Source organism: Bufo gargarizans, chromosome 5 (genome assembly GCF_014858855.1).
Source record: "Bufo gargarizans isolate SCDJY-AF-19 chromosome 5, ASM1485885v1, whole genome shotgun sequence".
In the NCBI taxonomy this organism is placed as follows: Eukaryota; Metazoa; Chordata; class Amphibia; order Anura; family Bufonidae; genus Bufo; species Bufo gargarizans.
The window spans coordinates 255853936-255867690 of NC_058084.1; positions in this window are offsets into that span (position 1 = coordinate 255853936).

Genomic DNA, 13755 nt, shown 5'->3' on the forward strand with positions numbered 1-13755 from the left:
CATCTCCCTGCATTAAAATACTTTGGTATAGACAGAGACACCATCTGGCATACAGATTCCAGGCCAGGATTCGCTTCTCATATCATCACAGAAAAAAATCGATGTCGGTCGGATTTTCTTGACGTGCGGTGTGTGACTTGTCGTTGTAACCCCTCCTAAACGCCAGCCAATGGTCACCATCAAGCTTGCACACTGGGGTAGTCCATATACGGTCAGGTCCAATTATAAGACAAAGGATCATCTCTTTTTCTCAAGTGTCTATCTATGGATATAGAGAGAAGAAGATATAAGTAAATTCCTACAACATTCTATAAAACTAGCACTGTTGTATATCCTCCCCACTTAGCTAGATAAACAGTATCACCCCCACGCCTGATGAGCAAGTAGCACATTACCTATCCACATAATTCCCATCTGCACTCAGCATTAAGACCTTCGGGCCTAAGAGTACATAACTTATGTATCCACATAATCTCACGCTGTTTCAACTTTTTCTCCCTATCGCCTCCCCTTTTAAGTGGGGGGATATGATCAATCACCCTAAACTTAAGGTCCTTTTCCCTGTGTCCAGCCTCAACAAAATGTTTAGGCACCGAGAGGTCCCTTCGTTTTTGGCGAATGGAGTACCTGTGATAGTTCATTCTCGTCTTAACATCACAAGTAGTCTGCCCAACGTACAGGAGACTACAGGGGCATGACAACAGATAGATGACGAACGAACTATCACAGGTCAGATAATGCCCGATTTCAAATACCTTGTGAGTGGCTGGGTGCGTAAACGTGTCTCCCTTTAGCATATAACTGCAGTTTACACAGTTCAGACATGGATAGCTTCCGTATCTCCTACGGCCTATATATGTCTGGACTGTGGTTTTGTCACCTGCCACCTCTGCTTTAACCAATTTGTCTTGCAAACTCTCAGTTCTCCTATAGGACATTAATGGGGGCACAGTAAATTCATTAACATGACCAAAATTACTGTATAATATAGGCCAATGCTTTTTAATGGCCTTGGCCACCAGGTCACTGCCCTCTGTGTAGGTAGAGATGAATGGTATTCTAGCTTGATCAATCACTTTCTTGGGTTTCCTGGAGTCTAAATCGTCCAAGTGTTTCTGGACTAATTTTTTTGGGTATCCTCTATTTAAGAACTTATCAGCCATCTCTGTAAGTCTTTTGTTTTTCAATGCTGGATCCTTCACTATACGTTGGATACGAAGAAACTGACTCCGTAGTAAGGACCTTACCATAAGCCGTGGATGGCAGCTTTCAAATTTTAGAAGCTTATTGCAATCCGTCGGCTTAATGAAAAGGTCTGTCACCAACCTGGTGTCCTGCTTCATCACCATAGTGTCCAAGAATTGAACCTGCTCGGTGGAGTGCGTCAGAGTAAACTGGATTTCTGGATCAATATTATTCAGGAATATGTGAAATTGGGCCAATTCATCCTCAGTGCCCCCCCAGATGACGAACACGTCATCTATGTATCTCCACCACCCCAGCACATGGCTGAAGTGGTGGGACACATAGACGTGCTCAGTCTCCAGGCCGGCCATGAAGATATTGGCGTACGTGGGCGCCATATTAGACCCCATCGCGGTTCCACGCAGTTGAAGGTAGTAGCCATTTTGAAAAGCAAAGTAGTTGTGTCTGAGCACCACCCCGAGCAGGTCAACTATAAACTCCTTACATACATCTGTATATTGTGTTGCAACCAGACACTTTCTGACAGCCTCCACACCCCTCTCATGATTGATAGAGGTGTAGAGGCTGACCACATCAAATGACGCCAATATGGTCATAGGCGTTATAACCACATCAGCAATTTTATAGAGAAAGTGACCAGTGTCCCGAATGTAGGACTCAGCTGAACTGGCAAACTGTCGAAGGATTTTATCCAAAAATCGCCAAATTAGAAAATACAGACTCCCTCCCGGAGACTATAGGTCTCCCCGGGGGTTACACATGCTCTTATGGATTTTTGGTAACACGTACATCAATGGTGTCTTAGGATGTGAGATCAATAAAAAGTTGTATAGAGACTAATCAATCAGACCCCCTGTTTTAGCTTCATCCAATACCCTGGTGATGATTTTAATCACCTCAAATTTTGGGTCGTGATTAAGGCGTCTATATACAAGGGTATCTCCCAATTGTCTCTGTATCTCTGAGACATACCAAGCAGTGTCCATTACAACAACGGCTCCCCCCTTATCAGCGGACTTCACCGTGAGGGAGCCGTTGTTGCATAGTTCATCCAAAGCCTGTATCTCAGCAGATGTCATATTAGGGTGCTTCAGACAACCACTTTGTAAGGTGTTCTTCAGCCCCTCGATCTCAACCCTTACTGCATTGATGTACGTGTCAGGAGCTGGACATTTAATCTGCGGCGTGAAGTCGCTCTTCATGTGTAAACCAACACCGTGATGAGAGAGTTCACAACCCTTTGCTTCATTCATATTGACCAACTGTCTATCAGCAAACCACACTGTAACGGACCGGTTCAGCAGACAAGGGGTTAAGATCCGTTTAGGCGATATGCCCCTTTCCGAGAGACAGGCACAGCTACTGCAGAACACCAACCTCCCGAACTGGATACAAAATAGCACTCAAACTGGAACCTCGCAAATAGCTGTCAGTCAGACGAACAGGAAAAGCGTATCAGTCAGCTTACACTCCTGGCAATCAGTCTCCAACAGCATACAGGGAATCCCCCCAATAACGAGACAAGGCTCCGTGTTGAGGGTCAAGCAGTGCTCTGAAGTGCTGGCACACCCAGCCTGGTTTTTATTACAGTTTGTTGCAGATACAACACATCCCCACAATGCATCATGGTTTCCTCCCCTCTGTCCCGGAGACAACCGAAGACAATCCAATTATCTCTCAGGACAAAAGGGAGATCACCAATACACACATCACCATTTAAACACACAATGGGACAATAGAAACACACCCACACAAAATCCTCCCCTCTGCCGATGATGACCATTGAACACAATGACAAATATAATTATCAAAGGCAGAGAAATACAGTTTTATAAAACATATCACAGGAACCCCAAAACATGCAATAACCCCATAACCAATATATCCTCGGAACCGGGGGATCTGGGTGAACCACATATCCAAAATTCACCCACATCCGTTCAGTAGTTTGGAAGATACCGTTTTATGCCAGTTACACTGAAAATATACAAGTTATACCGAAAATAGTCACTAATAAATGTGTCCCTGTTTGGTAGTTTCAAACTACTGAATGATGTCTCTGTGCACCAAATACAGGCAAGATAGCACCGTGTTGAAAAGTCAGAACAGTGTCTGTGAGTTAAAATGGCCGCTATCTATTGTTCTCACCATGTGCTTCATCCAAGCAAGTAAGGCAGAGGATGCAATCCAGGGACAGAGGGCTCCGTCCCAAGTGCCTTAAGACCCAATAACTTAAGGGACCATAATCCCAGGGCAGGAGGCTGGTAAACAGCCCCCTCCAAAACACCGTGGCGAGGTTGGTTTCGCCACACACACCTTCAACTTAATATTCCTAAAAAAAATTTGTAGATCAACCTCAAGCTGGAACCAGTCTATACCCACTGAAGGGCAATATGATAAACCTTTAGATAAAAGTTCAGCCTCTGCAACTGTCAAGACATGAGAAGATATATTTACCACCACTGATTTCTCTTCCTTGTGGGCCGGTTCTTTACTATTGTTCTTTTTCTCCATCTGTATTGCCTTTGTCCCCCACGTCTGGTCCTTTTGGATCTGGAGTGGGGCCTAAAAAACGATTGTCATGTCGTTGTTCCATCTGTGTGGATCCCATTTCTGTGGTAGATGTCATCCTCTGATTAGGGTAGTTACTGCTTTTCTTGCTGTTGGGGGCATTGCCATGAGGTGGTGGTCGTCTCTGGTTTCTCTGTTAGATCTTAATGCTGAGTGCAGATGGGAATTATGTGGATAGGTAATGTGCTACTTGCTCATCAGGCGTGGGGGTGATACTGTTTATCTAGCTAAGTGGGGAGGATATACAACAGTGCTAGTTTTATAGAATGTTGTAGGAATTTACTTATATCTTCTTCTCTCTATATCCATAGATAGACACTTGAGAAAAAGAGATGATCCTTTGTCTTATAATTGGACCTGACCGTATATGGACTACCCCAGTGTGCAAGCTTGATGGTGACCATTGGCTGGCGTTTAGGAGGGGTTACAACGACAAGTCACACACCGCACGTCAAGAAAATCCGACCAACATCGATTTTTTCTGTGATGATATGAGAAGCGAATCCTGGCCTGGAATCTGTATGCCAGATGGCGTCTCTGTCTATACCAAAGTATTTTAATGCAGGGAGATGGGAAGGATTCCCCCCATTGTATCTGCATACTAGCTAACGTTGGCATTATGGATGTGGACTTAGGGGAACGCACCGCTTCGGTTGTATTTACCGATAGTTTGGTGGTGGCCCCCATTGAACACATCGCCACATTTTGATTTAGGTCGGTCAGCTGATTGTGCGGATTGTCACTGTCCTGTCCCTCACCAGGCGTTACTAACACGCCCCCTAGACGCCTGGTGAGGCGATCCGGGCGTGTGTCTTCCTTTGCCCTTCCCCCCGGGGCCGCTCTGTTTGCGATGCGTTCCACTGGGCGGTGTTGCGTTCCAGGGAGCGTGCGTGATGATGCGGCCTTGTGGGGAGGGCGACGGATGACGCACGTCGCGGCGCATGCGCCGGGCAGACGCTGAAGCAGGCACACTTGGCTACTCCATGACGGTTGGTCTTATCAGTTTTTAATAATATGATACAGCTGTACAATGAATTGTTGTTTTTAACTCTTTATGGTTAGTACACTTTTTGATCACTTAGGTTATAGTGGATGCTGGATGTAATATTTAGGAAAACCGATATCTGTACATCGTATATATGTGACACTTATGATGTAAGATCCACACTATGTATTTATGCAGCATGATGTTTTATGATGGTTTTATTATGTGATATAAATAAGATATGCACCTGTATAGTCATGTGACAGCATGATGTTGGATGGTCATGTGACTTAATTGCTTACATTTGATTTCACTAATTGCACCGATTCTGTAATGAATGGTGGGTATATAGAGCCCGCATTTGAGCACTGTTGTAGCTTGACAAAGGCCTCAGTGAGAAGGCCGAAACGTTGCTGGGAATAAAGTTTGGGGTCGTCACCCTATCACCAATAACTGGAAGTGCTGCCTCTTCATTCGGTGAATATATATGTTGGAGGATAAGCCAGCCTCTCTGAGGAATCTTGCACCCAGTGCACAACATCTGACTGTGCTGCTGCACCATTTGCGGTACTATATATATATATTGTAGGGGGATTAGCTCTTTTCCAGGGGTTGCAAACACACGCTTCTTCACAGACACCAGGATTTAGGGGCCAAACTGTGCTTTATTGTGGCACACGGCATAAAGAAAAACACACAAAGCCAAAATAAAATACCTTGCCCGTCTGGGCCCTAACTAAACACATAGGTTTCCCTGACTCACCTAAAGCGTAACACAGTTCACACCCGTGATGAGATGCGGCTTTCCCAGCCCAGCCTCCAGGCTGCTCCCACACCAGGGTCTCTTGGAGGATAGTGGTCTCTCAGCCTGTCCGCCCTCAGACCACACAGAGCCACTCCAGCCTTCTGTGTGCAAGTCCCCCCCAAAGTCCAGGCTATTGCATAGCCTCGTGGCCCCTCAGCCTGGCTTATCTGAGACCACACTGACAGAGCCTCACCAGGCCTCTGTCTGCACACTCTCCAGAGTGAGACACACCCAAGATCCAGTAGCAGGATTAAATAGGATCCCTGGACATGAGCATGCCCTAAGTCCCGGACTGGAACCTGGGGAAAACACTTCAATGTTCACATTGCTACATATCCCCCCCCCCCTCTGTTCAAACCTGTGGGGGTGAACACATGTACCAACTGGATGCTCATGACAGGGCATCCACATTTTCTTGCCATCGCCTGGCTCAACCTTCCCCCTGGAAGATGTGGTCCGCGTCAGAGGCTTCCCTTTATTTTGCCAGACCCATGCCATCAGTGCTTGGTTTGTTACCCACACTGACATCTTGCCCAAGAGACATTGTCTGCAATGTTCCCATGTCCATGTGACAGGCAGACCCTCTCTTTTTATCTTTCTCTCTCTTTGACTTACACAGCTGCTTCAGCCGAGCACGCTTTTTATGACTCGCCTCTTTTTGTCGTTTTATTTTAACAGCAGATCGTACATTTCTTTTTCCTTTACTCTTAGAACAGTGCAGTTTCTAGGTAAAATTTCTCTCAGGGCGAGTGTCAAAAAAACTCCCCCCCCCCCTCACAACTGCTCGATGAAATAAGTGTCTCCCCATTGTAAAAAATGTGGAACCACATTGCACGGACGGTCACAGTGACCCACTGTCCCATAGACTCAGGCTCTCACTCACAGCAGGCTTCTTTCTCAGCACTGCTCCGGGCGGGCGGTAACAAGCAGGCAGGCAGTGCGGGCGGCGCTGCTCACCTCACTCACTGTACGTCACGCAGTGCGTGAGGTACAGTGAGTGAGCGCCGCCGCCCGCACTGCGTGCCTGTGGGGGGACATTTTTAATAAGGATCACTATGGACATTATTTAGAATGGAGGCTGCTGTGGATGTCATAACTGTATAATGTCTGATAGGCCTAGTCCTGAGTTATATTACCCTGCCCTGTCTAATAATGTATCCTGATACCCCTTAGTTATATTACTCCAGCGGGGTAATATAACTAAGGGGTATCAGGGATGGGTACATTATTATACAGGGCATGGGCAGGGTAATATAACTCAGCTCAGGACTAGGCCTATCAGACATTATACAGTTATAATGAGTAATGACACCAACAGCAGCCTCCATTCTAAATAATGTCCATAGTGATCCTTATTAAACTTAATGTCCCCCACAGTGACAGTGGCCCCCATTTTCATGTCTCCCACAGAGGCCCCCCCATTGTAATTAATTCCCCCCCATTGTAATTAATGCCCCCCCCCATTGTAATTAATGCCCCCCAGACCATCACTCGCCTCACAGCAGGCATCAGCACTGCTCAGGGACTCAGGGCGGGCGGTAACAGGCATGCAGTGCGGCGCTCACTCACTCACTGTATGTCACGCGCCTGCGCCGCCTAGTGGGAGGATCAGGCGCGTGACGTCAGTAAGTCTGACCAGGGCCGGTGCAAGGATCTTTGCCGCCCTAGGCAAGATAAAAATTGACGTCCCCCCCCCTATCAGATCCGGAATTGCGGACCCGGATCCGCAATTCCGATCCTGAAAAAAAATAGTACATGTCCTATTCTTGTCCCCAATAGCGGACAAGAATAGGCATATTCTCTTAGTGCCGGCAATGTGCGGTCCGCAAAATGTAGTATTAATAACTAAACAATTAAATAATACACATATTGCATTGTCTACTTACCACCAGGACAATAAGATGATCTGGTCTCTGGCTGCAATCTGGCTCTTGGTCTGGCTCTGCGGACTCCCTTGTCACTCTCTTCTTCTCCCCTCCCTTGTCACTCTCATTGTACTCCCCCCACCCCCCTTGTCACTCTCATTGTACTCACCCCCCCCTTGTCACTCTCATTGTACTCACCCCCCCCTTGTCACTCTCATTGTACTCACCCCCCCCTTGTCACTCTCATTGTACTCACCCCCCCCTTGTCACTCTCATTGTACTCACCCCCCCTTGTCACTCTCATTGTACTCACCCCCCCCTTGTCACTCTCATTGTACTCACCCCCCCCTTGTCACTCTCATTGTACTCACCCCCCCCTTGTCACTCTCATTGTACTCACCCCCCCCTTGTCACTCTCATTGTACTCACCCCCCCTTGTCACTCTCATTGTACTCACCCCCCCTTGTCACTCTCATTGTACTCACCCCCCCCCTTGTCACTCTCATTGTACTCACCCCCCCCCCCTTGTCACTCTCATTGTACTCACCCCCCCCTTGTCACTCTCATTGTACTCACCCCCCCCTTGTCACTCTCATTGTACTCACCCCCCCCCCTGTCACTCTGATTGTACTCGCCCCCCCCCCCCTTGTCACTCTCATTTCGTCCCCCTTGTCAATGTCACCTCTAATGTAGCGTGGCCGAGCTCTGTTCGCTCCGCGGTACAGGAGCTTTTGTTTCGTGTACCCGGCTGACAGGAAGTGCTCACTTAGTGTGCACTTCCTTTCAGTCCGGCCGGGTACAGGAAACAAATGCTCCTGTACCCCGGGCCGGACTGAACAGAGCTCGGCCACGCTACATTAGCAACTCAGCAGTCTGCAGCGCAGGCAGGCTGCGCAGCACTGAGCCGGCCGCTCAGGAGGCTCAGCATGAGGGGCGCCGCCGGCCGACCGCCCGAACCTTTATCACATAACCCAATTATTTATTTATTTATTTATTTTTTACCTCAACGGGCGCCCCCTGCTTCTGACAGCGCCCCGGGCGGGCGGCCGCCCGTCCCGCCCGCCCCTAGAAACGGCCCTGTCTTAGAATTTCGATCTCGGCTTCTGGAACTCCCTTCAGAATATATTTTTATGCAAACGACAGACTCTCTGTTTGACTTCGCTGGCTCTTGCAGACGCTTAGGCCTTTTTTTCTTGTCTTTGCGAAGCTCCATCAGCAGAGCTGGCTTGCCCCCGCTTGCTTCTTTTCCAGCAGTGGTTTTCTCAGATGGTGCCTCAGTTTCAGGGTCTTCTGCCTTTTCACTGCCTCTCCCCACTTCGGCTTTACCCTTGATCTCTGGAACATCCAAGGATTTCTTCCACTTCAAGAGCTCTGCCTTAGCTTCCTTGGCCTCTGTCTCTTTGGCCTTTACTTTATTAGCCTTCTCACCCATCAGGGACATGGCATCATATCCTTGCTTTCTTAATTCCTCCTTCCCTTTCGCATCAAGGTTGGAGGCACTGGGGTCTTCAGCATACTTCTTGTCTCCTGGCGTTTTCTCCAGAGGCTCACCCAGGACACTGGTCTCTTTTTGGGGAGGAGTCAGGAGAGACAGCCCATCGTAATAGCCCGGATCTGCATACTGGTCGCCCATCTCCTTATATTTCTTCGCCAGCAGGCAGCTGGCTACTTGGAAGGCCTTGTAGGCGGAGGGGACGTCTTTTGCGACCTGGTCCTGGTTACACACTGTCATGAGACTCTTGGCCTCTGCATCGACATCAGCCCCATCAACTGGTTCAGCCGATACCTTTTCCACCTTCTCTGCCTTGGCCAGTACCCTGGCACCACCATCTCCAGACCCACTCTTACCAGGCTCTGACTTCTTGGCACCTTCCAAAGGATCTTCCTCTTCCGGTCTCTCACTTCCTTCCACCTGCTGTGCAGGAGCAGGCTTAGGCTTCTCCACCTCATAGATGGCATCTTTTGAGCTCATGAGAGCTTCCATCTCTACTCTGAGTTGCTTGTTCAGCCTCTCTAATTCATTTCGCTCCTCAAGCACTTCTTCAAGGGCTCTAGCCAAGGAGAGGGTCTTGGACTCTTTCTCCCAAGCATCAGCCTCCGCTCGGTCACGTTCTTCGGCATATCGAGCCGATATGTATTTCTCTTCAACTAAGAGCTGGTCAAACTTCTTTTGTCTCTTCTCCAATCTAGATACAGTTTGTCTCTGGTGGTCCAGGTACACCATGCGATCACATAACTCTTGATAAAGTTGAGCCATCCTGGCTTCCAAATGTCTTTTCTCCTCCAAGAGAGCAGATTTTTCTGAGGCGCCGTTTAGAACCTCATCAGCCAGCTCATCTCTTTCCTGCTCTGCATGAAGTCTGGATTGCTCAGAAGCTGCAAGTTCCTCTTGAAGTTGGAGAATTTCCGCATCTATTAGTGACTCTAGTTCCTTCAGTTCATTCATCTCTTTCTGTGACTCCTCTGGAGATTCCTGCAGTTGCTCTGCGAGAACAGCTAGCCCCATCTCTAGTGTATCTAGGGACTGTGCAGAGCGAGCGAAAACATCTTCCAGTTTGTAGCTGTACTGTCCTGTCAGGTCATCTACAACTGTCAGGATATGAGCTTCAGACACTAGGCTGTCACCCAACTGAACTCTCGTCTCGTCAGATATAACTGTCATCTGGTCGCTAGACTCGCTACTAGTAACCACTTTAGTTTTGCTGCGTCTTGACATGGTAGCCTCACTCTCGGAATTGCTAACTGTCACGGCACATAGGCCACTTATACTGCTCGTGTCATTATTAACCTTGGCCTCTAGGGGCACCCCTGAGTCAATCCCCACCTGGGACATTTTATTAATCATAGAAACCTGTGGAGACTGCACATCCACCTCTGGTCCGTGTGGTACACCCTTTAGCCCCGCCACATTGTCTACAATGGGGTCTCCTAGCGGTGTTTCTTCAACATTTATCAATACTTTTAGATCAGACACATGTTTACCAACAGGGGGAGCTTTTTCCCCAATCACAGCCTGCAAAGGAAAAGGCATGTCATTATTATCACATGACTTCACATTTCCATTATGCATTTCGGCAAACATGGTATCATCACTGTTTTCAATGGTCCTTTCCCTTACACGTTCACTTAAAGGGACAGGTACAAGTTCTGCAGGAGTTTTTGCACTCTCTGCAGAAGTGTCTCCATTACTCCACAACTCCCAGCATAAGGGAAAGTACACCCCAACACTCCCTCATGCATAAGCTTATCTGTAACATCAAGTTCATCAGTCTCTGTTCTCATTGGAGTCTCAGGCTCAGTGAAAATCAGCGGATAGTCCTTCTCTGCACGACTGTCCAGCACCTTTATTATTTTACCAGTCTCAGGTTTCAATATTGTGCTACCTCTTACCCGGGCTAGCATGGGATCCCGGATCCTTGTCATCCCAAAACTAGCTTTGGTCATGGGCAACTGAGGTGACACAGAAACCTTCTCCCCTGCAGGTTTCTGCGAGGGAGCAGTCACAGCAGGCTTATCCGCCTGTTCAGACACAGTTTTTTCTCTGTGTGACTTATTACCTACCGGCCCAGCAGATATCCCCTGCAGCCGGCTCACTGTCACTGGCTCTGCCACATAGTTATTAACAGGAACAGTCTTACCCTTTGTAATCAACCATTCTGGTAAAGCAGTGACATTCTCTCCCGTGGACTCATCAAGGTTGTGGTTGCTCCTAGCAACAGCTTTACCGCACCTCCGCACTTCCTCTCTAGGACTCCGGACACAGTCGCAGGGAAGATATGCACTCCTGAGAACCGCACCGCTCTCCACCTCTTTGTCTTCCCGACGGTTGCCCTTGGCAATGGCATATCCTTGCCTTTTATCAGGAACTCCGCTCCACAACTGCCCAAACAATGGAAAGTCCTTGCCCAGTACAAACTCCACTTCCAGTGTCTCACATTTTAACAGCTCCCATTGCACAGAGCCATAGTCAGTCACAAAGGTCAGTGACACCGTAGTTTTTGTCTCTGGCCCCCTTGTTACAAAGTCCAGAATTTCAGGCAGGACCCGAGACACTTGCTGGCGGGAGTCTAGAATGACCCCCAGCGGGATTCCCCCGATCACTAAATCACAGGATTTCTCCCACGGGCTATACCATTTTGTAGCCATTTCAACTGATCAGTCTCTTGTACTGGGCTTCTGGCCCTTTAAATCCTGCACTGTTTGCACCACAAAAAAAAAAATGTCCAGATTAACACCAGCAGTCTCTGCTCCTGCAAACTAGCAGGCTTCCGGCCCTTTAAATTACTGCACAGCAACACAGCAATTCCTTGGCAACATTCAGCAGCACCTGCTCTTTTCCGTCAGGTCGTTGCCCTTAGCAACCATGTTGGCTTTTTACTTTTCAGCACGGACATGTGCCCGCATCCGACACCAATTGTAGGGGATTAGCTCTTTTCCAGGGGTTGCAAACACACGCTTCTTCACAGACACCAGGATTTAGGGGCCAAACTGTGCTTTATTGTGGCACACGGCATAAAGAAAAACACACAAAGCCAAAATAAAATACCTTGCCCGTCTGGGCCCTAACTAAACACGTAGGTTTCCCTGACTCACCTAAAGCGTAGTACAGTTCACACCCGTGATGAGATGCGGCTTTCCCAGCCCAGCCTCCAGCAGCCTCCAGGCTGCTCCCACACCAGTGTCTCTTGTGGGATAGTGGTCTCTCAGCCCTCCCGGCTCAGACCACACAGGGCCACTCCAGCCTTCTATGTGCAAGTCCCCCCAAAGTCCAGGCTATTGCATAGCCTCGTGGCCCCTCAGCCTGGCTTATCTGAGACCACACTGACAGAGCCTCACCAGGCCTCTGTCTGCACACTCTCCAGAGTGAGACACACCCAAGATCCAGTAGCAGGATTAAATAGGATCCCTGGACATGAGCATGCCCTAAGTCCCGGACTGGAACCTGGGGAAAACACTTCAATGTTCACATTGCTACAATATATATAAATATATATATATATATATATATATATATATACACACATACATATATATCAATTTCAGTTAGTGTCAGTTTTGCACGAACGCACCATCAGCATACGTGCATTTTGCAACCACTGAGCACCGAACAGTAGTGTCCATTACTAATTGTGTCTGCTCAGTTTGCGCTGCAAGTTTTTTTTTTTTCTGCTGAAGACTTTTTTGCGCAGAAAATACTTTTTCTGTGCATAAAAAAACTATTTTGTTTACAGAAAAAAAATTTTATTACAACTTTACTTCTAAATTTAATTTAAAATGTATTACAAGCCCCTTCACGTGTGAAAACACTAGATACACACCCCACACTAAATAAAGGTTTACACGTTTCACACATCACACCCCAATAAAATAAAAATGTCCCATTCATCCCAAGCTGAAGAGGCATAAGCCATCCTTGCCTCTGATACTGAGTCTGCCAGTGAGGGAGAAGAGGATGCCACTTTCCTCTTTTGTGGGCAACTCAGGAATTCTGATAGATTGTGCAGACTTCACTGAGCTAGATTTTTTCTAAATCTTCTTCTCTGAAGATTTTGTAAATCTAATGGTGGCCCAAACCAATTTGTATGCCCAACAATTCATTGCTCAGAACCCTAGTTCGCCATATGCTAGGTTGGACTCTAGCAGATGCAGCAGAGATTAAGAAGTTTGGGGGACTAGTTTGGGGGACTGCATATGGGCGTAGTAAAGAAGCCAAACGTTAGGCAATATTGGAGTTCTGACATTTTCTACCAGACTCCAATTTACAGTCAGACCATGATCCGGAAGCAATTTGAATCAATCAAAAAATTCCTACACTACAATGACAATTCACAGTGCCCACCCCAAAACTACCCAACATTTGACCGACTGTTCAAGGTTAGGTCTGTCATTGACCACTTCAGCAACAAGTTTGCTGAGGTGTACAACCCAGAGAAAAATGTCAGTGTAGATGATTCCCTATTATTGTTCAAAGGGAGGATTAGATTCTGCCAATACCTGTTAAGCAAACGGGTAAGGTATGGCATAAAAATATACAAACTCTGTGAGAGTCAATCCGGGTACACCCACAAATTCTGCATTTACAAAGGGAAAAATTACAGAATAGAACCCCCATAATGCCCCCCCACCCGTCGTATGAGTTAGTGGGAAGATTGAGTGGGAATTAATGCACCCACTGCTGGATAAGGGTTACCACCTCTGTGTGGATAACTATTATACCAGTATCCCCCTATTCAGGTCCCTAACTGCCAGGGGTACTGTGGCTTGCGGCACAGTACCCGAAAATCAAAGAGGCCTCCCTAGATCCCTTGTAGGGCAACCACTGA